At 35.0% G+C, this 24,732-nt stretch overlaps 1 pseudogene; it reads right to left on the bottom strand.

Moving 5' to 3' along the window:
• Positions 1-371: 371 nt before the first annotated feature.
• Positions 372-862, bottom strand: LOC129511117 (signal transducer CD24-like; annotated as a pseudogene).
• Positions 863-24,732: the final 23,870 nt, after the last annotated feature.

Genomic DNA, 24,732 nt, shown 5'->3' with positions numbered 1-24,732 from the left:
TGTAAAACTTTTATCTAGAGTACATAGGCATTAAATTAGTACTGCTGAAACAATGCATTGAGGATTTACAGTAACACCTGGAAGTTCCTTCTAATGTACATATAAATAGAATCATGGAAGCTTTTTGTATTAACCGTTTTATGGCCTTAAAGATTTAATGAACCGAATGAAAACTGAATCTGTTCACATCCCATCTTTTACATCTCGGTAAGAGAAAATCTATTCTCATTTTCAAGGTAGAATTTTACATGTCCATACTTCTTAAGCCACATTTAAAGAAATTATCTCTTATCTAATCTTGGATGTTGTCTCTTCATCTCGTACATGAAACTCCAGTAGATTTAATAGGCATTCATCATCTAGTCAACCCTTCACATGTTCTTCAAACCAATCAAATTTGGGATCCTCAACATTTTGTGTCAATAAAATAAGGTGTGGAATTAGCAGATTCAGTGAAGACCTGTTTATTTTTCCTTGTCACACTGGATGTCTAGATGCCATTTGGATTGGGTTTAGAAGATGGGGAAGTATAGACGTTTCATGGCCTGAGTCTTTTAACAGTAGAGATGTAGAAGGGAGAACGAGATCACTGAAGAGACTGGCTGTTGACAGCAGAGCACCGCCAGTTGGTGTGGTGGTGGTATTTGCTGGATTTGGGGCAGTCGAGGTACTCTGGGAGGAGTTACTTGAAAGTGTTACAACAGTTGTTTGATTTGAATAAATCTGCGCGGGTAGGAGCAGCGCCAGGAGCAGCAGCCCCAGTCCGAGCCTGGCCACCATCGCTCTGCCCATGTCCGCTCCGTCGGTGTCGGTGCGCGGCGCGTGTCCCCGGCTGCGGGCCGAGTGGAGGACGCGGGCTCGGGGCGGGCGCAGGCGAGGAACCACATCTTATAGACAGGTCAAAATAATGATCTTATCATATGGAAAGGTCAAAATAAAGGTCAGGAAAGCAATGCATAAACAAAGTAGGAATTTCAACAAAGATACAGAAACTGGTAAAAAAAAAAAAAAAAAAAAAAAAAACACCAAAATAAATCATAGAGCTGAAGAGTCCAATAACTGGACTGAAAAAAATCAAGGGTTCAATAGCAAACTAGATCAAGAAGAAAAAAATCAGCAAACTCAAGGAAAGGGTAGTGTAATTCATCCAATAAGTGAACCAAAAAGAAAAAGGAATGAAAAAGAGTGAAGGTAGCATAAGGGATTTAGGGGACTTGATCAGCAGATCAATATATGCATCATAAAGTTCCCAAGAGAAGAGAGAGACAAAGGGGATGAAAGCATAATAAAAGAAATAATGACTGGAAACCTCCTTAAACTGGACAAAGAAACAGAAATCCAGATCCAGGAAACCCAAAGAGTGTAAAAAAGATGACTCCAAAGAGACTACATTTATATCCTGAAATAGGCTACTGTCATTTTAAGATGTTTTATCTAAACATTACAGTAAACACTAAGCAAAAAACCTGTAGTAGACTCACAAAAGGAACAGAATCAAGAGTCCAGATGTAAGCTCATGCATATATGATCAATTGATTTTTTTAAAATTTTTATTTATTTATGATAGTCACACAGAGAGAGAGAGATAGAGAGAGAGAGAGGCAGAGACATAGGCAGCGGGAGAAGCAGGCTCCATGCACCGGGAGCCCGACGTGGGACTCGATCCCGAGTCTCCAGGATTGCGCCCTGGGCCAAAGGCAGGTGCCAAACCGCTGCACCACCCAGGGATCCCTGATCAATGGATTTTTGATGAAGGAACCAAGCATATACAATGGAGAAAGGATAGCTTCTTTAATAAATGATGTTGGGAAACTGGACTTGTATTATATCCTATATACAAATATCAACTAAAATGGGTTAAAGATTTGAATGTAAGATCTGAAGCCATAAAACTCATAGAGGAAAACATAGGGGGTAAGCTCCTTGATGTCTTGACAATGCTTATTTGGATTTGACACCAAAAGCAAAGGCAACAAAACCAAAAATCAACAAGTGGAGCCACATCAAACTAAGGACCTTCTGCACTGCAAAGGAAACCATCACCAAAATGAGCAGGCATTTTATGAAATGGCAGAAAATATTTGCAAACCACATATATGACAAGGGGTTAATATCCAAAATATGCGAGGAACTCACACAATTACAGAAGACATACAAATGGCCAACAGGTACGTGACAAGATGCTCAACATCACTAATATTAGGGAAATGCAAATTAAAGGAACAGTGTGTTATCACCTCATACCTTTAGGATGTCTGTTATCAAAAAGATAAGAGATAAGTGCTTTTGAGGATATGGAGAAAAGGGAATCTTTGTATGCCATTGTTGGGAATGTAAACTGGCATAGTCATTGTAGAGGTTCTTCAGGAAATTGAAATAAAAAGACTATATGAATCAGTAATTCCCCTTTAGGTATATATTCAAAGGAAACAAAATTACTATCTCAAAATGGTATCTGTACTCCCATGTTCACAACAGCATTATTCTCAACAGCCAAGATCTGGAACCAACGTAAATGTCTGCCGATAGATAAGTGGACAAATATAATATGGTATACCTATACACGATTGAATATTATTCAGCCTTAAAAATGAAAGAAGTTCTACCATTTGTAACAACATGAATGTACCTGGAGGGCATCATGCTAAACAAAATAATCCAGATAGACAAAGACAAATACTTCATGGTATCACTTACAGCTGGAATCTTAATATATATATATATATATATATATATATATATATATATATATATATAACCACAGTGGTGGTTGCCAGGGACTGGGGTTAAGGGAAAGAGGGAGACTGGTTAAAAGGTACAAACTTTCCATTATCAAATGAATAAAGCCTGAGAATCTAATATATAGCATGGTGTGTATAGTTGATAATGTAAAATTGAAACTTGCTAAGAGAATAGAACTTAAATATGCTCATTAAAAAATAAAAATAAAAATGAGATGATAGCTGTGTTCATTAACTCAATGCTCCGTGTCTTTTCACAATGTATATGCATATCAAATCATCATGGTTTATATATTATTACAATTTCATTTATCATTTCTATCTCAGTTAAGATGTAAAAAAATTAAAACATGAACATTTTGTACACTTAAGTACATACGTTTTTATATGTGCAGCATTTGCCTCTGTTTACTGATTCTTAGAATTGTGGTAATTACATGTTTATCCTGCTGCTTTTCCCTTTTCTGTTTGGTATGCTTTTTTTTTCTTCTTTTTTTTTTAAAAAACAATCAATCTACCTCCACTTAGTCTATTTCTTTTGAGGTTGCTGACTAACTCTTGGTATGCTTCTACTCCACACCATGTTTGAAATCATTATATTATTATTGATAGCATCAGAACAACAAGTGACATATGTTTGGATGAGATTAATAGCCATGCAGCTGGAAGATTAGATTGCCAAACCATGCACTCAAGTTAAGAGTCTGTATTTATAACTGTTTAATATTGGCAGAATTTTTTCAAAGAGAGTCCAAAATCTGCTCTGGAGTTCAGAGGTTGACATGAGCCTGTCCCTGTGAAATGATGCTAGTGATATAACTTAGGAATATGCTTGGTGACTCTGTAGTATAGAACCACATACAAAACAAGGTAGGAGCTTACTTTAATCATGACCTTTGAAAATTTCTGAGTGATAGTGTGGGAGGCTTTTTTAGGAATGGAATTGGAACAAGATGTGCTTCTTCCCATGAGTAAACTGTGAGATCAGTTTTTTAAAATTGTTTTTAATTATGATTTCTGTGCCCAGTCCTTGAAGGTGCCAGTCGAGCTGAAAAGCAATGTTGTTTATTTCATTGTCAGAACGAGAGTATGATGGAAAAGAGGGTTCCCAACATGCTCTGGAACCAATTTAAACATTCTGAGGAAAAAACTTTCCCCACTTGATACTTAGGTAAAATAATTTCTTTGAGTGAATTTTGAGTTCAGGTCTTCTCAAAGGAATTTCTGTTATAGTTATTTATACTTTTATTTAACATATTCAACAATAAGCACAATAGGAAATTTGTTTTTCAGGCCACTATTTTTTAACCAAAAAAGCTAATTTTTTGTTTCATAGTTTACAGATTTTGAAACCTAAGAATTTTTTCTCATTTATACATTTTTTTTCTTTATTTTTTTGAGTTTTCTTTTAAAATTAAGCCAGTTACAAAAGAAAAAAAAATAACTTAAGTAGAGGGGAATTATGTCCACCAATGGACACAAATGAGATTTGGCTACCAGGTTCTAAGTTTTATATAGTAGTGATAATTTTAAATTGGCAATATAATTTTTTATTTACACATGATATCAAGAATGTATGAGGAACAGAACAAATAAAAAAGCAAAACAAGTAGGAGAAGAGACAATGGATATGTTTTTGCCTATAAATTTTATTTAAAAATGGATAGAGTAGCTTATGAAAACCAAGCAATAATGAACTGGTGTGTCAAAATTATTCGAACTCTTGAAGATACATGGAACTTTCTGGAAAATGGCATTTAGTAACTTCAGAGATCCACATTAGTTAAGTCTATCATATTTGGGTTCTTATTTTAAAAATCCTTCAAATGATCTGGAGAAATTTGAAATCATTTGTTAAACATTTTCATAAAATAGTCCCCTGTCAATATAAGGCACAGTTCTATAAAGAATTTTATTATGTATATTTATTAGTTAATAAAAATGAATATACAGCCATATTCTAAAATGCACTTTTTTTTACTTTTTAATATTTCTAAAACAGAATGCATTCCACAACTACAATGAGACAGCTACTCATAGTTTAATGATTCAAGTTATGTGCCTTGATGATTCTGTGCATGTTGAGTTTAATTGTCATCTAAAAGTTTTCAAAAATTATTATCCTTGTGATTGGACATTGAAAGAAAAAGACATTGTGCAATCAGCAGGACACAAAAGCAGGGTGGCACAGCACAAGTCCAGTAAAGTGAAGCATTAAGTTATCTTTGGAAGAATGACTTCAATTCCTTATTTTCTTGCAAAGCAACAAAATACATTACACATCCTGAGGAAACAAGATATCCCCAAGCAAATGAAGTTGTGTTACTGTTATCTTTTAAAATCCTTATCAAATACCAAGTAATGCAAGTCATGACAGCTGAAAAGATATGAATACATTAGAGTAGGTTAAAGAAATTCCAAAGTGACAAGCATCTATTGTGACCAATTTACGTATTATTCCAGGCTCTTTAAAAAGCATGTGTCTTAGGATTTTTTCCAACGGCATATTTTTCTTAAGTAATGTTACATAAAATGGTAATGTTATGAGTGGTTTCATCTTAGAGTCTTTATGAAATGTGAGGTATTATAGTAAGCCAAATATTTATAAATGATATGTATGTACTACTTTCCTGTTTTCTATGAACTGTTTTAATAGTCTTTATCAATTATTTATGTGACATCTATATAAAAGTATTTTATGCACACACATTCATGTTTTCTATCTGAATGACCCATGGATATTGCTCATTTCCTGCAGTTCATACACCATATGTTGGAGAACATTTATGTAATCAAATTCCCTCTAGCATGAAAGTTTTATTTACTCATGTACTAATTCATTACTTTTTTTTTCTTCTGAGTAATTCTAATGCCCAACATGGGGCTCAAAGTCATGATTCTGAGATCAAGAGTCATATGCTCTATCAACTGATCCAGCCAGGCACCCCTTCATTACTTTTTATTAAATTACCAGATTTGGATTCTTAAAAAGAATAATGCAATAAATTATTATTTATATGCCTACATGTACAGGATACTGTGGGATCTATTACATCCTGGATTTCTCTCTCCCCCCGCATCCTGTTTTCAAATGTCAACACAATAAGGGCTAAGAGTAGCAGATACTGACAGATCTTAGTTTTTTGCCTTGCTAGGACATATCCTAGGTCAAACAAAACTATTTTCCCCAAGTTTATAACCCTTTCCAGGGAGTATGGCTACCACCTCATGTAGAAATACAAAGATCTAGCTCCCATACCTCAATTTGGAATAATGCCAAAGGACCATCCCACCTCCATCAGGACCTAGACTATGGCTTCAGTTGTTGTGGATCTGCTTCTCTCTATGTTCAATTCTGCCTTTCTCACTTTCTTACAGGTGTTACCTCATGATAAACTTGAATACAACTTCATATCTCAGAATCTGATTCCAGGTAAACCCATCCTAAGATAGTATATTATATTTCTGATTCTCAATGTGGAAAGAACACTGTTCGTGGAATTTTGAATGCCAATTTATCTATATATTTTTAAATAAATTGTATTTGTAATAGAACAGTACCATGAGTTAAGTAAGAAAATTAGGAAGTGGTATTATTAAGGCAGGCTGATCTGTGATTTAAAAAGAAAATTAGCCTGCTAGATAAAGACTCACACCCTACAGAAGTTTATTTTCTTACCATGAAAAAATAGTAAGTGGATCTTATTGTGGTGATTCAGTGTTCCTCTCATAGTATAGTTCACCTAGGGCATTGTCACAAATTACATCCTGAGGACAACAGAATGGAAAAGAGAGTGGAAAGTGGGTAATACTCCTTAAATGCTGTAGCCTAAAAATTACATACATCACTTCTGTTCACATTCCACTGGCCTGGCTCCATTAGTTACTTGCAGGAGAAGCTAGGAAAGGTTGTCTAGAGCCCAGGAAGAAAAAATGTATTTTTTATAAACTATCAGAGCCTGCCTTATAGGTACCTTTCTCAGAATGCAGATGAACTCCCAGGAAAGATGGTCAAGTAAATATATATTTACCTACACCTTAGTCATCTTGAAATGAAAACAAATGAACCAGTCACGAAGAATGAGGCTTATTTTAAACAATAACTCAGGAATTGTTAAAACCTTAGCTAATGTTTATAGCTAGACACCATGCAATTTTGAAAATATTGACAAAAGAACTCCAGATGTAATATGCACCTTCCTAATGCAAGCAAAAAGTGAAAATATATTCCAAAATGCCCTCAAACAGTCTCTACTTTGAAGGATGAGAATGAGTAATTTGTTTGAATCTTTGAGGAAATTAAGAATACTACTTAAAATCCAAATTAAAATTTCAAATAGAATTTTGAAAACTGACAGAATTATTCTTGAATTGGGATAATAAATAGATGGCACGAGCCAGAAAATGAAATATAATGAAGGGGAATGCTTTTCCACTTAAATGTGCTATACAATAATTGAAACACATTAATACTACTGCAACAACTGACAGATAATTCAGTACTTAGTGCAGTGACTGTTGCATAGTAGGTGCTTGAAAAATGGTTCTTTAGTAAGTGAATGAATTAACTGATAAATAATAGAAGAGCCATAAATTGATAAAATTATAAATATTATATAGTTATCATAGCATTTCAAATGAGTGAGGAAAAGATGAGTTAACTAAATATTGATAATATAAGACATTAATGACTTGGAAAAAAATTAAGTCTCTACTATTAGAAGCAACCAACTCCAGTGCATGCATTTCACAAATATTTTATTTTTACCAAATAAATAAAATCATAGACTATTGAAAGAACCAAAAAGATTGTATTGTTCATCGTCATCACCTTATATTAGGAAAAAACTGAGTTTAGGGTTTCTGTCAAAAGGCCAATTAATTTAATAGAGAGCCATAACCTGGTATTCAATTCAGTGCTTGTTCTACTATGTTATCCTTTCTTTTGGAGAGGGTTAAACACACATGGAGCCTTCTGTGGGGCTTAAATTTAATTCCTTAACATTCTCATCTATAGAGACATAAATGAAGAATGGAATTAAAAGGTAATTGGGGGGGGGGATCCCTGGGTGGCTTAGCGGTTTAGAGCCTGCCTTCTGCCCAGGGCATGATCCTGGGGTCTCAGGATCAAGTCCGGCATCGGGCTTCCTGCGTGGAGCCTGGTTCTCCCTCTGCCTGGGTCTCTGCCTCTCTCTCTCTCTCCCTCTCTCTCTCTCTCTCTCTCTCTCTGTATCCCTCGTGAATAAATAAATGCAATCTTAAAGAAAAAAAGGTAATTAGGCTTGTAATATTTAAAGTATAAATATTTCTTATTTTCAAAAAACTTAAATAAAAGTTTGTAACTTCACATCTTATCAGAGTAAGTTCTAGAGTTTAATAATACACTTTGTCTTCCAAATGTCTAAACTCAATCTTATTTGCTGTGGCTTGAGCCTTTTCCTTCATATTCTTCTTGGAGTCGTTCATGAAAAATTCTATAGAGTTGACATTTATATAACTTAATTTTAGTGGGAATCTAGAGATAGCAAAAAGTGCACATTTTTTTCAAGCAACATTATATTAGTTTGACTCTAGTTTCAGGAGTTTCAAATGTAAGAAATGGCACTGTCAAAGGAATAGACCCTATTCAGGTGTTATACTGATATGAGAAGTTTTAAATCATTTTCTGTAATAGTTGGCCTAGCCCGGAAACACTTCTGTTTTGGAGGTTGAAAAGTGTAAATACACTTGGTGCCTTGCTTGATTCTCCTTCGCTGGCTTGTGTCCTGACCCATGTCCCAGCCAGTATTGAGTATGGGTTGCTAACAGCTCAGAGTCACCTGTCCTCTCCTGAGAATTGCCACTTGGCCCGGAAAATGACACTATCACCACAAACGGTAGTCTGTAGCTCATGATTGACTGATACTGGAGTACAAAAGTTCAGCTCCTTGTCCACATAGGACATTGCATTACTATTCATGCTCCAGAACTCATCTGGGGTCAGAATAACTGTGAATTTCAGCTGAGTCCTCATCTTTGCCCAGGTTCACTGTAACCCATATCTCTCACAGGTTTTACCTGAGTGCACTCCCTAAGATACTTGCACAAGAATCCTTGCAACAGGCTCTGATTGTAGAGGACACAAGGGGCAGGAGTTTCTGGTTCCAGCAGATAAATTGTTTTGCTTTGAACCACCAATAAAAACAAGCAAAAAGAACTCTTATTTGAAAATATGATGCCCTCTGTTGATATCCTGTGATAATATAATGAGTCTGCTAGCTTCCAAACATTCTCCTAAACTTTCTCTGTTCTCTCCTAGCTTGTGACATATGGAAATATATACTTACTTATTCCTTATACCCATCTGCTTCTTCACCCTACTTAGTGTATGACATTGTCTAGTGGTTTAACTATAGCTACTTTTTCCCCCTCAATTTCTCATACAGAACTAGGTTTTAGCTAAAGTATGACTTCATGACCCACTTCACAAGGCAGTAAGCAGAGAGATAATCATAAAACCTAGCTATGTGAACCAAGGGGTGGGTGTCTACAGTCTCTTCGAATAGTAATACTGAATTATGAAGATCACATAAACAGAAATGTAGGGGCAGTCAGTCATTTACTTTTCCATTCAATCATACATTCAATAACTATGTGTCATATATCCCTTGTGTACCAAAAACTGCTCAGGCTGGAAATAGTGTGGCACCTCTGGCTTAACAGACATAAATTTTGCCTTCAAAGAAGCTAAATGCTATTGGAGGAAGACAACATTAATCCAGTGATTATAATAAATATTTCAGAGTCTATAAAAAAGCAGAAAGTGTTCAGTAGCATACAGCACAATCATATAACTCAGCATCCAGTGTATGGCTTCCTAAAGGAAGCAATACTCAACCTGTGATGCAAATTTTGAGTCATATTAGCAGGGAAAATAAGAAAATGGAGAGAGCATTACAGAGTGAAGACCATATAAGAGGCCCAGAAGCAAAAGCTTCTGGAGTGTTTGAGGAAGTGAAGGGCAGTATGCCTGGATGGGAAAAAGAAATGAGGGATGTGACAGAGACTAGAAGGGGGAAAAAAGGGACACATCACAAAGGGTCTTGTGTTATTTGTAATTGAGAGAACAAGCTCCTTCTCTCCCACCTCATCTCTGTGTCAGGCTAGCAATAAACTTCTCCGCTGTTTATAGTTTCATAACTTTCAGAAAACAAGTAACATATTTCTCTAGAAGGTATATATTCTTATTTTGGTCAATGAGAAAGCAAGAAACTTAAAAGGCAGTAGCATTTTGAAGATCTGAGTGGCTATATCCCTTTTCTCTGGTATCTCAACTCAACCATCTTTGGTGAATGTAGCCAAAGCATGGCTGCCTCCTCATAATACCTCAGGCTGGCATAGAGCCCTTTGACACTTATAATGCTCTTTATTCCTTTTCCTTGGCCTGGCCTACACTTTTGCTCTTAGCTACTAGAGTCTAACCCTTGTTCATTCAAATGACACTTTCTACTAGGTCAATCAGGCTGTTTCATCACAATCATTTAAGAGCGGGGGGTAGTGAGGCTAAACACTGTTAAATGACTTTTGTAAATTAACAGACCAAGAACAGATTGGATTTTGGAACCTACCCAGATGTTGAGATTCTGTATACAAATCTCATTCTAAAGCATTGTACCCATCACATGTCCATCTCAGTTCCTTCCATGGCTTCAAGTCTCCACAAAGTAGAGGGCTGAATTAAATACTTAAAACTTTGGTTAAAATCATTAGCTTTTATAATCTGAGTCATGGTATGTATGTCTATCTTGTTAGAAAAGAATGTCTGATGGAAATAAGGTTCTTTGTTGCCAAAGAAAGAAAAAAGTATCATTAGTAAAGGTTTAGTTTTTAAATTTTCAAATTTTCATTTCAATATACAAATTACACTAAGAAATAAAGATTGGTAAGTAAGATCGTCTCAAATTAAGGATTATTTCAGAAAGAAAATTAATGATGTTTGTCTGCTGTGTGTTTAATGGAAATGGTGACTATCTATATTACTACAGCTCAACTACCACATAATTCATTAAAAAGGTACGTGGGTGGAATTATAATTCAATTAAATTCTTCATGTTACAGTGCCTGGCAAACATTTCTGTTTTCTAATAGATGAAATAGCTTTTATTTTTCCTGATAGTGACAAAACCTTTTTTGTTGTTGTTCATTCTCTATAGTAAATTAAAGATATTCTTTGAGAAAATATTTAAAAGGCTCACATTTTCCACATACTGAGTAGGAATAAGTTTTCTCACAGTAAGAGGTATTTAGAGATATTGATGTTTTAAGTCTAGTTCCTTTGTGGTAATCACAATAACTCAATCATATTGTACAGGTCCATCACAGAACTTTGATGTGTGCTCTGTGATGGCACTTCTTTTTCTGAGTAAAGGACAAAGAGAGAAGTGGAGAGAAGAGGTCCAGCATATGAACAGGGAATATTTTTTCAGTAGCCCAAAGGACAAACACTCTGAAGATGATTTTGAAATTAGAAGCCTCCTTTGAAATCTTCCTTTATCTGTTGCCAGTTCCTACTTTTATTCCTTGTAGTCCTCCATCCTTTCCAGGAGCTGTCCATCTTGATTTTTGTATGTCTCTGTCAGACTGAGCCATTAGGTATCTGGCCACTGTTGTTGAATTGTTGCCTCTTCCACAGGGTGTTTGATTTTTAATTCAAAGTTCTCTTTATTTTCACTTTCTATTTTACATAATATTTGGAAATTTTTGCAAGTGTGCATTAGCTTTATAATGAGAAAATGAAAATGCACTTTCATTTTGTAAAGATAAGATGTTTATAGGTGAACTTTTTTTAAAGATTGAACTACAGAAAAAGATCAATTGGGAAAACAATAGGGAAGATTACCTGATTATTCTGCTCCACCACAATCCATTTGTTCCCTGACAGTGACAGAAAACACAAGATATTTCTTTTATTTTTTTTAAGATTTTATTTATGTATTTGAGAGAGTGGGAGCACATTTGAACACATTTGCACAAGAGAGAGCACACAAGCAGAGGGAGGGACAGAGGGAGAAGTAGACTCCCCGCTGAGCAGGGATTTCCCTACTTGAGGCTTGATCCTAGGATCCAGAGATTATGACCTGAGCCACCCAGGCACCTCAAGATATTTCTAACAGAGGGAATTAAATACTGGAGATTGGTTTACATAAGTGATAAGAGCTGAGAAACCAAATACGAGTTAGGGAGATGATATGGTGATTAAGAACTTATTATTAAGTACCAGTAAAGAAAACACAGTGGCTGATTTAAAATGACGTTTGTAAAAGATAATTTCAAAATAATACCATATTTCTTCTGAGACATTTCTAGGAAAACGATCCTGCCTTTGACAGAAATTTGGAACCAAGAGGAAAACCTAGTTTAGAAGGAAAGACAATCAAATGATTCGATATAACTTTGGGAAATACCAGACATTTTTAATCTTATTATCAGTATTTGGCACATATGAGATATTGGGAATATGCTTTTTTATGTGAGAAATAGCATATTAAAATTTTATGGTTAAATCATCTATGTACATTTAATATTTGTCAATAGTGGATAAAAATCACAAAGAGTATATGTAAATGATAGATATAAAGCCAAGGACCAGACTTAAGGAGTGCCCAAATACTAGAGCTGGAGTTTAAAAAAAAAAAAAAAAGAATTAGGAAAGAAGAGGAAAATAGCCTGTTAGATGAACCACATACGATGTGGGATGCTGCATAAAATGCAAAAATAGTAACTAATATAAGCCTCCTATTTGAGAAGGAAAAACACAGAATCAGAAATATAAGTTTTTATTTAAAAAGAGGTCAACATTTAGTTAAAAGGAAGTAATGGCCTTGGTCCTTAAAATGCTCTTCAAACGTTCAGATACTATACTCTTGACTGGTAAGAAAAGTTAAATGATAGAAAATATTTATGAATGATGAAAGGAAGTAAGGATCCCTTCTTTTCCCCAGCTTTGAGATATGATTGACCTATAACATTGTGTAAGTTTAAAGTATACAATGTGTTGATTTGATACACTTAAATATTACAAAATGATTATCATCCTTAGCCAATCCCTCCATCATGTCACATAATTACCATTTCTTTTTTGTGGTGTGAACATGTAAGATCTATTCTCTTGGCAACTTTCAAGTATTTAATACAATATTATTAGCTGTAATCACCATGCCCAGAACTTGATAATCTTATAATAGGAAGTTTGTACCATTAAGGATCTTTTTTTTATGATTTAGTTTGAAGCAAAGGTCTCAAGAATAATTTTGCCCATCTCTTTCAAAATTTTGCCCATCTCTTTCAACATTAATAGGTTTCTTCTCATGTATTTGTGTGTGTGCATGTGATGTGTGTGTGTGTGTGTGTGTGTGTGTGTGTGAAGAGGTAAGGGATTTCATAGACTAAACTCTTTTGCTTCTGAGTTTGTCTGTAGCCAGGTAGAGATGTAAACATAGGATTGACATCGACCAACATTCAGGAGATGTGTTGCAGATAATTGTGGAAAGTCATAAGTCATGGTATATTTGTTTTCTATATGAGGGTGACTTCTCTGCATTGAAGATGATACAATAAACCTGCTTTATTGCACTGTCACTTGTGAAACAGGGAGAAACCAACCTTCCAGGTGGATTCCTATTATAACATCTACTTCAAAACCTAGGCAACAATAATAAGCACAGATACAGATACATACTCACACTAGAATCACTAAGGGCTTTCTTTTTTTTTTTCCTTAGGATTTTATTTATTCATTTGGGAGAGAGAGAGAGTACAAGTGGGGAGAGGCACAGGGAAAGGAAAAAAGAATTGAAGCAGACTCCACACTAAGTGCAGAACTGGACGTGGGGCTCGATTCAACAACCCTGACATTATGACCTGAATCAAAATCAAGAGTCAGACGCTCAATTGACTGAGCAACCCAGGTTGCCCTGGAATCACCAAAGGTTTTTTATGGGCAAGACATTTGTAAAGTTGGATACAAGGGGCAGAAGGAGAGAATCTGTGCATTTTCACTTTAATTCCTGTGAGTTCTAATGTTTTATTTAGAGCGCACCCCCCCACACACACACTGAATGCTATTATGTTGGGGTTTTTTTTCCATAGTCTGAGAAAACAAGAGAGCTAGCCAGTGGTTTGACAATTCTCTTGAGCATCGGAATCATAAAAAATAATTTGTAAACAATGATTCCACTAAGTCTAAATAAGAACATTTGTCAAGTTAATGATAATGACTGCTGTATTGCAATGAGAAGTTACTCTGTGAAAATAGTTCCTTTTCTCATCCTAAGCCAAGTATCACATCTCAGTCCACTTATCTGAAAGGGGAAAATGCCATCTGTTATATGATGTATCCATCTCAGAGAGGACTTCAAACTAAAAATTTGACAAATTATATTTTTAAAGATTTATTTATTAATTAGAGAGTGTGTGGGGCAGGGGGCAGAAGGAAAGGGAGAAAGAATCTCAAGCAGACTCTGTGCTGAACATGGAGCCAATGTGAGGCTCAGTCTCACGACCCTGAGATCACAACGTGAGCAGAAACCATGAGTCGGGCACTTAACCAACTGTGCCACTCAGGTGCCTCAACAAATCATATTCTAATGGTGCAAAACTCCTATTTCCTCTCTGACTTCATCTATTACTGTTATGCCTTGCCCATTCCACTCTAACCAGATTACTTCCTTTCTGTCTTTTAAACATGATGATCATGCTCCCATCTTAGAGCCTTTCCACTTCCCTAGAATGTTTTATTCCGAGGTATCCACCTGAGTTACTCCTTCATCTTCTTCAGGGTATTACTTAGATGCAACCTTCTCATACAGCACTCCTTGGGCACCCTATAAAATTGCAAACTCCCAACTTAAATTGTATATCCTTTTCCTGATTTATTATTTTTCTTCATACTACTATTTCTTATCTCTCTTGTCTATCTTACCAACCAGAATTCATAAGACAGAGGATATTGATGCACCCTCAGCAGGTAGAACTTTCATAAGAACTCAATAAATATTTCTTTAAAAGTGTAGATTTAGATGACACCTAATCTAATTCCAAAATTCCAGTGGGTAGCTTTAGTATAGGCTAAACATTGAGTTGTTAAGAGTGGGATCTCTCTCACTCTTTGTCTCTCTTGTTTCTTTATTTGTTTTTACTTTGTAGCTCCCTAGTGCCTGGCAAAAAGGAATCACTTAAATGTTTGATAAATTTAAATTTGGTGATATTTTATAACACCCCTGGAAAGAATGGGGGAAATTATATTTAACTTTAAAGAAATTTGTTGTCATAGAACAGCTTTTGGTCCCAGGTCTCTTTGATTTTATGCAATAATTCATGAAACAGGGGGCATTTAACACAGTGGGTGATTTTGCAGGGAAAAGGTAATTGGGAAGAGAGTTAAGTCCTTTCCTGATAAAAGAAAATTAACTAACTTTCACTTCAAATAGTTTTACCATATTCAGAATAGGGTGACTTATGCTAGAGAAGAACCTTATATAAATACCACAAAATTACTATTTCTGAGACGAAGCATGGTATGTGGGAGGAAATTCTGGCAAAATGGCCACTAACTAAATTCAGCCAAATTTTTGATGGCTTAAGCAGAAAGTATGGGTATTTTAAAAAGTCATGCCCAGAATAGAATATTTGAAGATTGCTTTACTTTAATTATAGACAGTTCACTGACCTTCCTAATTTTTTAAGCCAGTCTGTTGCTTCTTGGTGGCCTTTCACATAGAACTAATATAGCAATGCTTTACATTATTATAAATTATTCTCTAATGCTGAACTGACTTACTCAGCTGTCTTGCTCAAGCCAACTGAGGTGAGAGTGTCTTCTCTGCACTGAAGATGATACAGTAAACCTGCTTTATGGAACTGTCACTTATGAAACAAGAGGGAGAAACCAAGGACCCAGTGGTCAACCTTCTAGGTGGATTCCTATTCTAACATTTAGATCACAACCTAGGCAGCAGTATAAGCACAGGTATAAGTATATACTCACTTGGCATGAATTCAAAGATTACATATATATATGTAAAATACATATATTTTTACATTTCCCACATACTAACACCAGCCTATAATGTGAGAAAAGGAAGGGAGGGACAGGATAAATCTTAAAACTCTCATATATGCTAAAATAATATTAGGAGACAACTGGTAGATTTTTTCCTTATTTTTATTCTATCTCTCTCATCCCCTAAACACTAAGTATATACATAAACCATAATTTCTGTATTGTCCTCCCTTAACAAGGAGAAGAGGTTTTGGAGCTTCTTAAATCCAGGATTCAATATAGAAAAGATAAAAAGTATTTCTTAGGTGTTTTTATAGACACCAAAATATAGTGTGGTGTTTTTCCAAGATGTTCTCTGAGGTAGTATTGTACCTATTTTTTCTTTTATGTGCTCTCTTTGCTCAATGCCAGTATTCTCCTTTGCCTTATTTAAGTATTAAGCACTTAAACCAGCAAATTTGTGAATATAAAACAAGCAAAATTTTGAAAATTTACATGGTGTGAGGTTTACTAAGTTCTTTTTCCCCTCTAGAAAAGAATAATCTAACACAAAATAGCAATTAAACATTCTCTAAGGAGAGTGCTTTGAGAGAAGCAGTGTTAAGCTTTCCTATTTCATCTGATTACTTAATATTTCTGATGTTTTCATGAGTTAATTATATTTACTATAACCAACTTTTTCTTTGGCTGCCATAATTTTCTAAGAGGTTTTCCTAAAACTTAAATTGCTATCTTTTACCTTTCACTGGTATAAGTATATATATATATATATACCTCTTAAAATGGGAAAGTACAGGCAGTCAAATTTCAAGATTAAATCATAAGATTGTTTTAAAGAACAGCTGTAATTTTCAGACTTAATGATCAATATTGCCTACATTTCCTCCTGAGAATTTTTCATATGATTATGAAAGTCAGGTAAAATGGATTCAGTATAATTCAGCTACCAAATAATAGGTCACCCCAACGTAGATGGGAGCATTTCAGTTCTCACTGACAGTACAATTGTCTGTGAATCTAGACTGGCTATGTAGTTTTTTGTGCATTAAGAATAGACTTCTATAATATTACAGTGGAGAAACCAGATAGACATTATCTTAACCAGATGATCAAGGTTAACATCAATAATGATAAGTAATTTTGATTGAATGTACACTTGATACTATGTGATATGAATTGTACTTTACTTTGGGACATCCTCCCCAAAATCCATAACCCCTTCCTAACTATTAAAAAAAATCAAACAACTCCATATTATAGAATATTATATAAAATGCCTGAATAGTACTAAAAAATGTCAAAGTCATCAAAAATAAGGAAAATCTAAGAAACAATGACAACCAAGAAAAGACTAAGAAAATATGATGATGAAATGGTATCCTGATGATACCCTAGAACAGAAAAAAAAAAACATTAAGTAAAAACTAAGGGATCTAGGGATGCCTGGGCGGTGCAGTCAGCTAAGCATCTGACTCTTGTTTTCAGCTCAGGTCATGATCTCAGGGTGGTGGGATTGAACCATGTGTGGGGCAACACACTCAGCACAGTTTGTTTGAGCTTCTCTCTCTCTCCCTCTGCCTCTCCCCCACCACTCACTCATGCTCGCTTTCTCCCTAAAATAAATAAATCTTAAAATAAACCCTAAGAAATCTAAATAAAGTATGTAAATAATAATATAATTACTTATTAATATATAATCAGTAATTATGTGTATTAGATATTAATATCAGTTAATAGTTGTGACAGATGTAACATACAAACACAAGCTCAATGTAGAGTATATGAGAACTCTACTATCTCCGTAACTTTTTAGTAAATTAAAACTATTCTAAAATAAAAGTTTGTTTGCATATGCTTATTTATGTAAAATAATTAAATGTGTACATGTGTTTATAAACATAATGTGGCAGGACATGGAGCAATAAATGCAAACAGCAAAAATCATGAGCCATGAAAGTATTAGCCCCAAGATTCATCTAGTGATGAATATCTGACTCAATCAAGGGGTTTCCTAAAATACACATGTTGGATGACTATTAATACATCAACTAACTGAAAGCTCAGTACTTTTCAAGGCAATTCGTGTCAGTATCTGACAGCTCTGATTGTTAGAAATGTAATTCTTATGAGTAAAATTAATTCATTCTCTCTTTAGGTCATCTTACCTATTAATTAGTATGTAGAAAATTTCCAAATCTAAATCACCAGCTTTTTTCTCCCTATAAATTCTAGGCTTGAATTCCAAATTGTCTTTTATTATCACTACAGAGCACAAAACTTTATAAATCAAGAAGAGCAAAATTATATCTGAAGGTCTTTATCCTTTACACATCTGTATTATCCATCTCACACTCTTAAGTACACTAGAAAATATCTTTAATTTTGATCTCTACTTCACACCACATATTTAGTCTTTCATCAATTCATATAGATTTAGCTTATAAAATGTCACTTATGTTTATTTCCCTCTCTTCATTTCCATTTTGACAGCCTTTGAAAGTCTTCTTTATTTATCTTCCCTCCTTTTCTTCCTCTTCCTTCTATCAACTCTTGGACGCAAATAATTGTTTGATTATAATCTCTGATTCAGGACATATTACCATAATTACTGAGTGCATAGATCTTTTACTTTATTTATTCTAATGATACAATGAACACTGTGACCACGTTACTGAACTCTGGAACTAAAAAAATAACAACTATGTGCTTCTCTCTGATCCTAAATCCTTCTCTTCCCCCTAGATTACATTTTAATACTCTTGCTCTTTTTTAATAGTTTTATCATATATTTTTATTATCAAACTATATGTTGGTTACTTTTTTTTAGTTTTTAAATTCCAGTTAGTTAATATACAGTATAATATTAGTTTCAAGTGTACAATATAGTGATTCATCACTTCTGTACACTTAGTGCTCATCACAAGAGCACTCCTTATTGTCATCACCTATTTTACTCAATTCCCCACCCACCTTCCCTTTGGTAGCCACTAGTTTTTTCTCTATAGTTAAGAGTCTCTTTATTTGTTTGCCTCTTGCTCTCTTTTTTCCTCTTTGCTTGTTTGTTTTGTTTCTTACATTCCACACATGAGAACTTATAAAACTCAACACCGAAAAGTGAATAATCCAATTTATTTAAAAATAGGCAAAAGACATGAAGAGGTATTTTTCCAAAGAGGACATACAGGTGGTCAAAGACAAATGAAAAGATGCTCGGGGCACCTGGCTGGCTCGATCGATTAAGCATCAGCTTTCGGCTGAGGTCTGCTTCTCCCTGTCTTCTTTGCTTGAGCTCTCTCTCACTCTCTCTGTCAAATAAATAAATATAATCTAAAAAATTATAAAAAAAAGAAAAGATGCTCTATCTCACTCATCATCAGGGAAATGTAAATCAAATGACAATGAGACATCACTTCACACCAAACAACAAATATTGGAGAGGATGTGGAGAACAGGGAACCCTCATACACTGTCGGTGGGAATGCAAACTGATGCATTCACTGTGGAAAACAGTATGGAGGTTCCTCAAAAAATTAAAAATAGAACTACCCTACAGTCCAGCAATTGTTCCATGAGGTATTTAACCAAAGAATAAAAAAATACTAATTGAAAGTGATACATGCACTCTGATGCTTATAGTAGCATTGTCTACAATAGCCGAATTATGGAAACAGCTCAAGTGTCCATTGACTGATGAATGGATGGATAAAGAAGATGTGGGGTGTATGTGTGCAGGTGTGTGTGTGTGTGTGTGTATAAGATATATGTGATGGAATATTATGCAGCCATAAAAAGAATGAGATCTTGCCATTTGCAGTTACATGGATGGAGCTGGAGAGTATTATGCTAAGTGAAATAAGTCATTCAGGAAAAGACAAATACTGTATAGTTACTTTGAATATAGTAAACAAGAATCATTTTAGATATTCTTCTGAAACATGCTTTATTCACTCAACATTAGTACTAATATACTAATATTCATTTTCATTTATGCATAATATTCCATTTTGTAAATCTACCATAAATTATTCATCTTTTTCTGTTGATTAGCATTTCATTTTTCTTTTTTTCTTCAGCTTGGGTTTTTTTTAGGAAGAATTGCTAAGAACTTTTGTGTCCTCTATATATGTGTGGGTTTGGGGGGACATATGCAAGAATGGAATTGTTATGTTTATATATAAATATTTAACTTTAAAAAATATAAGCATATTGTTTTCAAAATGATTATAGAAATTTATGTCCTCATCAAATATGCTATTTGATAGCAAACAACATGCTCTCCAAATTTAGTTTCGTTAGACATTAAAATTAGCCAATTAAATGAGAACAAATATTGCATCACTTCTGATTTACATTTCCTGTGTAGTAATGATACTGATATTTATTTTCAAGTATTTGTTAGAAATGTTTGTTTTGCCTTTCAAGAAATGCCAGGGTGTGTGTTTTGCCCACTTATTCTAATATATTGGGTTTTTTTTCCTTTTTCATTCGGTTTTAGAAGTTCTCTATACATTTGGATATCAGTGTCATGTCAATTTTATATATTTGAGATGTCTTTTCCCAGTTTATAGCTTGTCCTTTTACTTTATTTAAGATGGAATTTGATGAATAGGATTTTTTTTATTTTAAGGTTGTTAATTTTATAATTGCTGATGTTTAGTGATTTGTTTCTTGTTTAATAAATCCTTGCATACATGGTAAGAAGGATTTATGTTGTCATTTTATTGAAGTATAGCTGACATACAATATTATATATTAGTTTTAGGTATATAACATTGATTCAACATGTATATGTACATTACAAAGTGATCACAAGTCTAGTTACCATCTGTCACTATACAGTTATTATAATATTACTATATTTCCTATGCTGCACTTAATATCCCCATGAATTATTTATTTTATAATTGGAAGTTTGTACTTCTTAATCCCTTTCACCCATTTCACCCATTCCCTCATGCCCGTCTCCTCTGGCAACCACCAGTTTTTTTCTCTGTATTTATGAGTCTGTTTTGTTTGTTTTGCTTTTGAGATTTTACATGTATATGAGATCTTATGGTATTCATCTTTCTCTGATTTATTTCACTTAGCATATTACTGTATAGTTTCATCCATGTTGTAAATGGCAAGATCTCATTATTTTTTATGACTGAGTATATTTCATTGTACATATGTACCACATCTTCTTTATTCACTAATCTTTTAGGTTGCTTCCATATTTTGGTATTGTAAATAATGCTGCTATAAACAGGAGTGTATATATCCTTTTTAATTAGCGCTTTTGTTTTCTTCGGGTAAATACCCACAAGTGGAATTGCTAGACTGTATAGTATTTCTATTTTTAATTTTTTGAAGAAACTCCATACTGTTTTTCACAGTGGCTGCAACAATTACATTCCCACCAATAGTGTATGAGCGTTGCCTTTTCTCTACATCTTCTCGAGCCCTTGTCATTTCTTGTCGTTTTAATAATAGCCATTCTAATAGGTATGATACCACCCATATTGTGATTTTGATATGTATTTTCCTAATGATTAGCATTGTTGAACGTCTTTTCATGTGTCTGTTGAGCACTTACTATCTTTGGAAAAATGTCTATTCAGGTCTACTGTCCATTTTTTTTTATTTATGATAGGCACACAGTGAGAGAGAGAGGGGCAGAGACACAGGCAGAGGGAGAAGCAGGCTCCATGCAGGGAGCCCGATGTGGGACTCGATCCCGGGTCTCCAGGATCGCGCCCTGGGCCAAAGGCAGGCGCCAAACCGCTGCGCCACCCAGGGATCCCTACTGTCCATTTTTTAATCAGATTTTTTGGAAGTTTTAACGTTCAGTTTAATGAATTCTTTGTGTAGTTGGATGTTAACTCCTTGTCAGATATATCATCTGAACTATCTTCTCCCATTCAGTAGATTGTTTTTTGTTTTGTCAATGCTTTCCTTTGCTGTGCAAAAGCTTTTTGTTTGATGTAGTCCCAATTTTGTTTTCCTTTGTTTTTGCTTTTGTTGTCCTTGCCTGAGGAAATAGATTCAAAAAAATTGCTAAACTCATTATTCAAGGGATTACTGCCTACTTTTTTAAGGAGTTTTATGGTTTCCAGTCTTACTGCCTACTTTTTTAAGGAGTTTTATGGTTTCCAGTCTTATGGTTTCCAGTCTTAGATCTTTAATCTGTTTTGAGTTTATTTTGTATATGGTGTGAGAGAGGGTCCAATTTCATTCATTGGCTATCAATTTTCCCAAAACCATTTATTGAAAAGACTATGTTTTCCCCATTGTATATTGTTGCCTCCTTTGTCATAGGTTAATTGACCATATAAGTGTGGGTTTATTTCAGGGTTCTCTATACTGTTTTAAGTGTCTCTTTTTCTGCCAGTATCATATTGTATTGACTATTTTTGCTTTGAAGTGAAATTTGAAATCTGGAATTGTGATACTTCCAGGTTTTTTCCTTTTTCTCAAGACAGCTTTGGCTATTTGGGGCCCTTGAGACCCATAGAAATTTTGGATGGCTTGTTCTAGTCACATGAAAAATTCCTTTGATATTTTGACAAGTGTAGCATTGAGTCTGTATATTGCTTTGGATAGTATGGGCATTTTAACAATATTTTTTCAATTTGTTAGCATGGTGTATCTTTCCATTTATTTGTCTCATAAGTTTTTTTTAATCAATGCCATAGTTTTCACTGTATAAGTCTTTCACCTTCTCATTAAATTTATTCCCAGAAAACGTATTATTTTTTATGCAATTGCAAATGAGATGTTTTTCTTAATTTCTGTTTCTGATAGTTTGTTAGTGTGTAGAAATGCAACAAACTTCTGTACATTAGGGGTTTTTTTGGATTTTTAAATATTTTTTATTGGAGTTCAATTTGCCAACATATAGCAAAATGCCCAGTGCTCATCCAATCAAATGCCCCCCTCAGTGCCGGTCACCCAGTCACCCCAAACCCCGCCCACCTTCCTTTCCACTACAACTTTTCGTTTCCCAGAGTTAGGAGTCTCTCATGTTCTGTCACCCTCACTGGTATTGCCCACTCATTTTCTCTCCTTTCCCCTTTATTCCCTTTCACTACTTTTTATATTCCCCAAATGAATGAGACCATATAATGTTTGTCCTTCTCTGATTGACTTACTTCACTCAGCATAATATCTCCAGTTCCATCCATGTTGAAGCAAATGGTGGGTATTTGTCATTTCTAATGGCTGAGTAATATTCCATTGTATACATAGACCACAGCTTATTTATCCTTTCATCTTTCGATGGACACTGAGGCTCCTTCCACAGTTTGGTTATTGTGGACATTGCTGCTATAAACATTGGGGTGTAGGTGTCCTGCCATTTCACTGCATCTGTAACTTTGGGGTAAATCCCCAACAGTGCAATTGTCGGGTAGGGCAGTTTTATTTTTAACTCTTTGGGGAACCTCCACACAGTTTTCCAGAGTGTCTGTACACAGTTCACGTTACCACCAACAATGCAAGAGGGTTCCCCTTTCTCCACATCCTCTCCAACATTTGTTGTTTCCTATCTTGTTAATATTCCCCATTCTCCCTGGTGTGAGGTGGTATCTCATTGTGGTTTTTTTTTTTTATAAATTAATTTTTATTGGTGTTCGATTTACCAACATACAGAATAACACCCAGTGCTCATCCCGTCAAGTGTACCCCTCAGTGCCCGTCACCCATTCACCCCCACCCCCCACCCTCCTCCCCCTCCACCACCCCTAGTTCATTTCCCAGAGTTAGAAGTCTTTATGTTCTGTCTCCCTTTCTGATATTTCTCACACATTTCTTCTCCCTTCCCTTATATTCCCTTTCACTATTATTCATATTCCCCAAATGAATGAGAACATACACTGTTTGTCCTTCTCCGGTTACTGTGGCCAAGTTCAAAAAGGGTGTTGCCTGAGTTCTTCTCTGGGATTTTGATGGAATCTTGTCTCACATTTAGATCTTTCATCTATTTTGAGTTTATCTTTGTGTATGGTGCAAGAGAGTGGTCCAGTTTCATTCTTCTGCATGTGGATGTCCAATTTTCCCAGCACCATTTATTGAAGAGACTGTCTTTCTTCTAGTGGATCGTCTTTCCTCCTTTATCGTATATTAGGTGAGCATAAAGTTCAGGGTCCACTTCTGGGTTCTCTGTTCTGTTCCATTGATCTATATGTCTGTTTTTGTGCCAGTACCACACTGTCTTGATGAACACAGCTTTGTAGTACAACCTGAAATCTGGCATTGTGATGCCCCCAGCTATGGTTTTCTTTTTTTAAAATTCCCCTGGCTGTTTGGGGTCTTTTCTGATTCCACACAAATCTTAAAATAATTTGTTCTAAGTCTCTGAAGAAAGTCCATGGTATTTTGATAGGGATTGCATTATACGTGTAAATTGCCCTGGGTAACATTGACATTTTCACAATATTAATTCTGCCAATCCATGAGCATGGAATATTTTTCCATCTCTTTGTGTCTTCCTCAATTTCTTTCAGAAGTGTTCTGTAGTTTTTAGGGTATATTTTGAGAACCATTTGAATGGTAAATGGTTCTCCAACCTTTTATTTTCAGGTTGTAGGTGTCCTTCTGTCTAAAATGAGTCTCTTGTAGACAGCAAATAGATGGGTCCTGTTTTTTTATCCAGTCTGAAACTCTGCGCCTTTTGATGGGGTCATTAAGCCCATTCACGTTCAGAGTTACTTGAACTTCTTCTTAAAGGGGAGTTTTAAGAGTCCCCCTTAAAATTTCTTGCAGAGCTGGCTTGGAGGTCACATATTCTTTCAGTTCCTGCCTGTCTTGGAAGCTCTTTATCTCTCCTTCCATTTTGAATGAGAGCCTTGCTGGATAAAGTATTCTTGGTTGCATGTTCTTCTCATTTAGGACCCTGAATATATCCTGCCAGCCCTTTCTGGCCTGCCAGGTCTCTGTGGAGAGGTCTGCTGTTACCCTAATATTCCTCCCCAT

Source organism: Nyctereutes procyonoides, unplaced genomic scaffold (genome assembly GCF_905146905.1).
Source record: "Nyctereutes procyonoides isolate TBG_1078 unplaced genomic scaffold, NYPRO_anot_genome, whole genome shotgun sequence".
NCBI lineage: Eukaryota > Metazoa > Chordata > Mammalia > Carnivora > Canidae > Nyctereutes > Nyctereutes procyonoides.
Note: the sequence above shows the minus strand (reverse complement) of the source record. Positions and strands in the feature narration are given on the sequence as shown.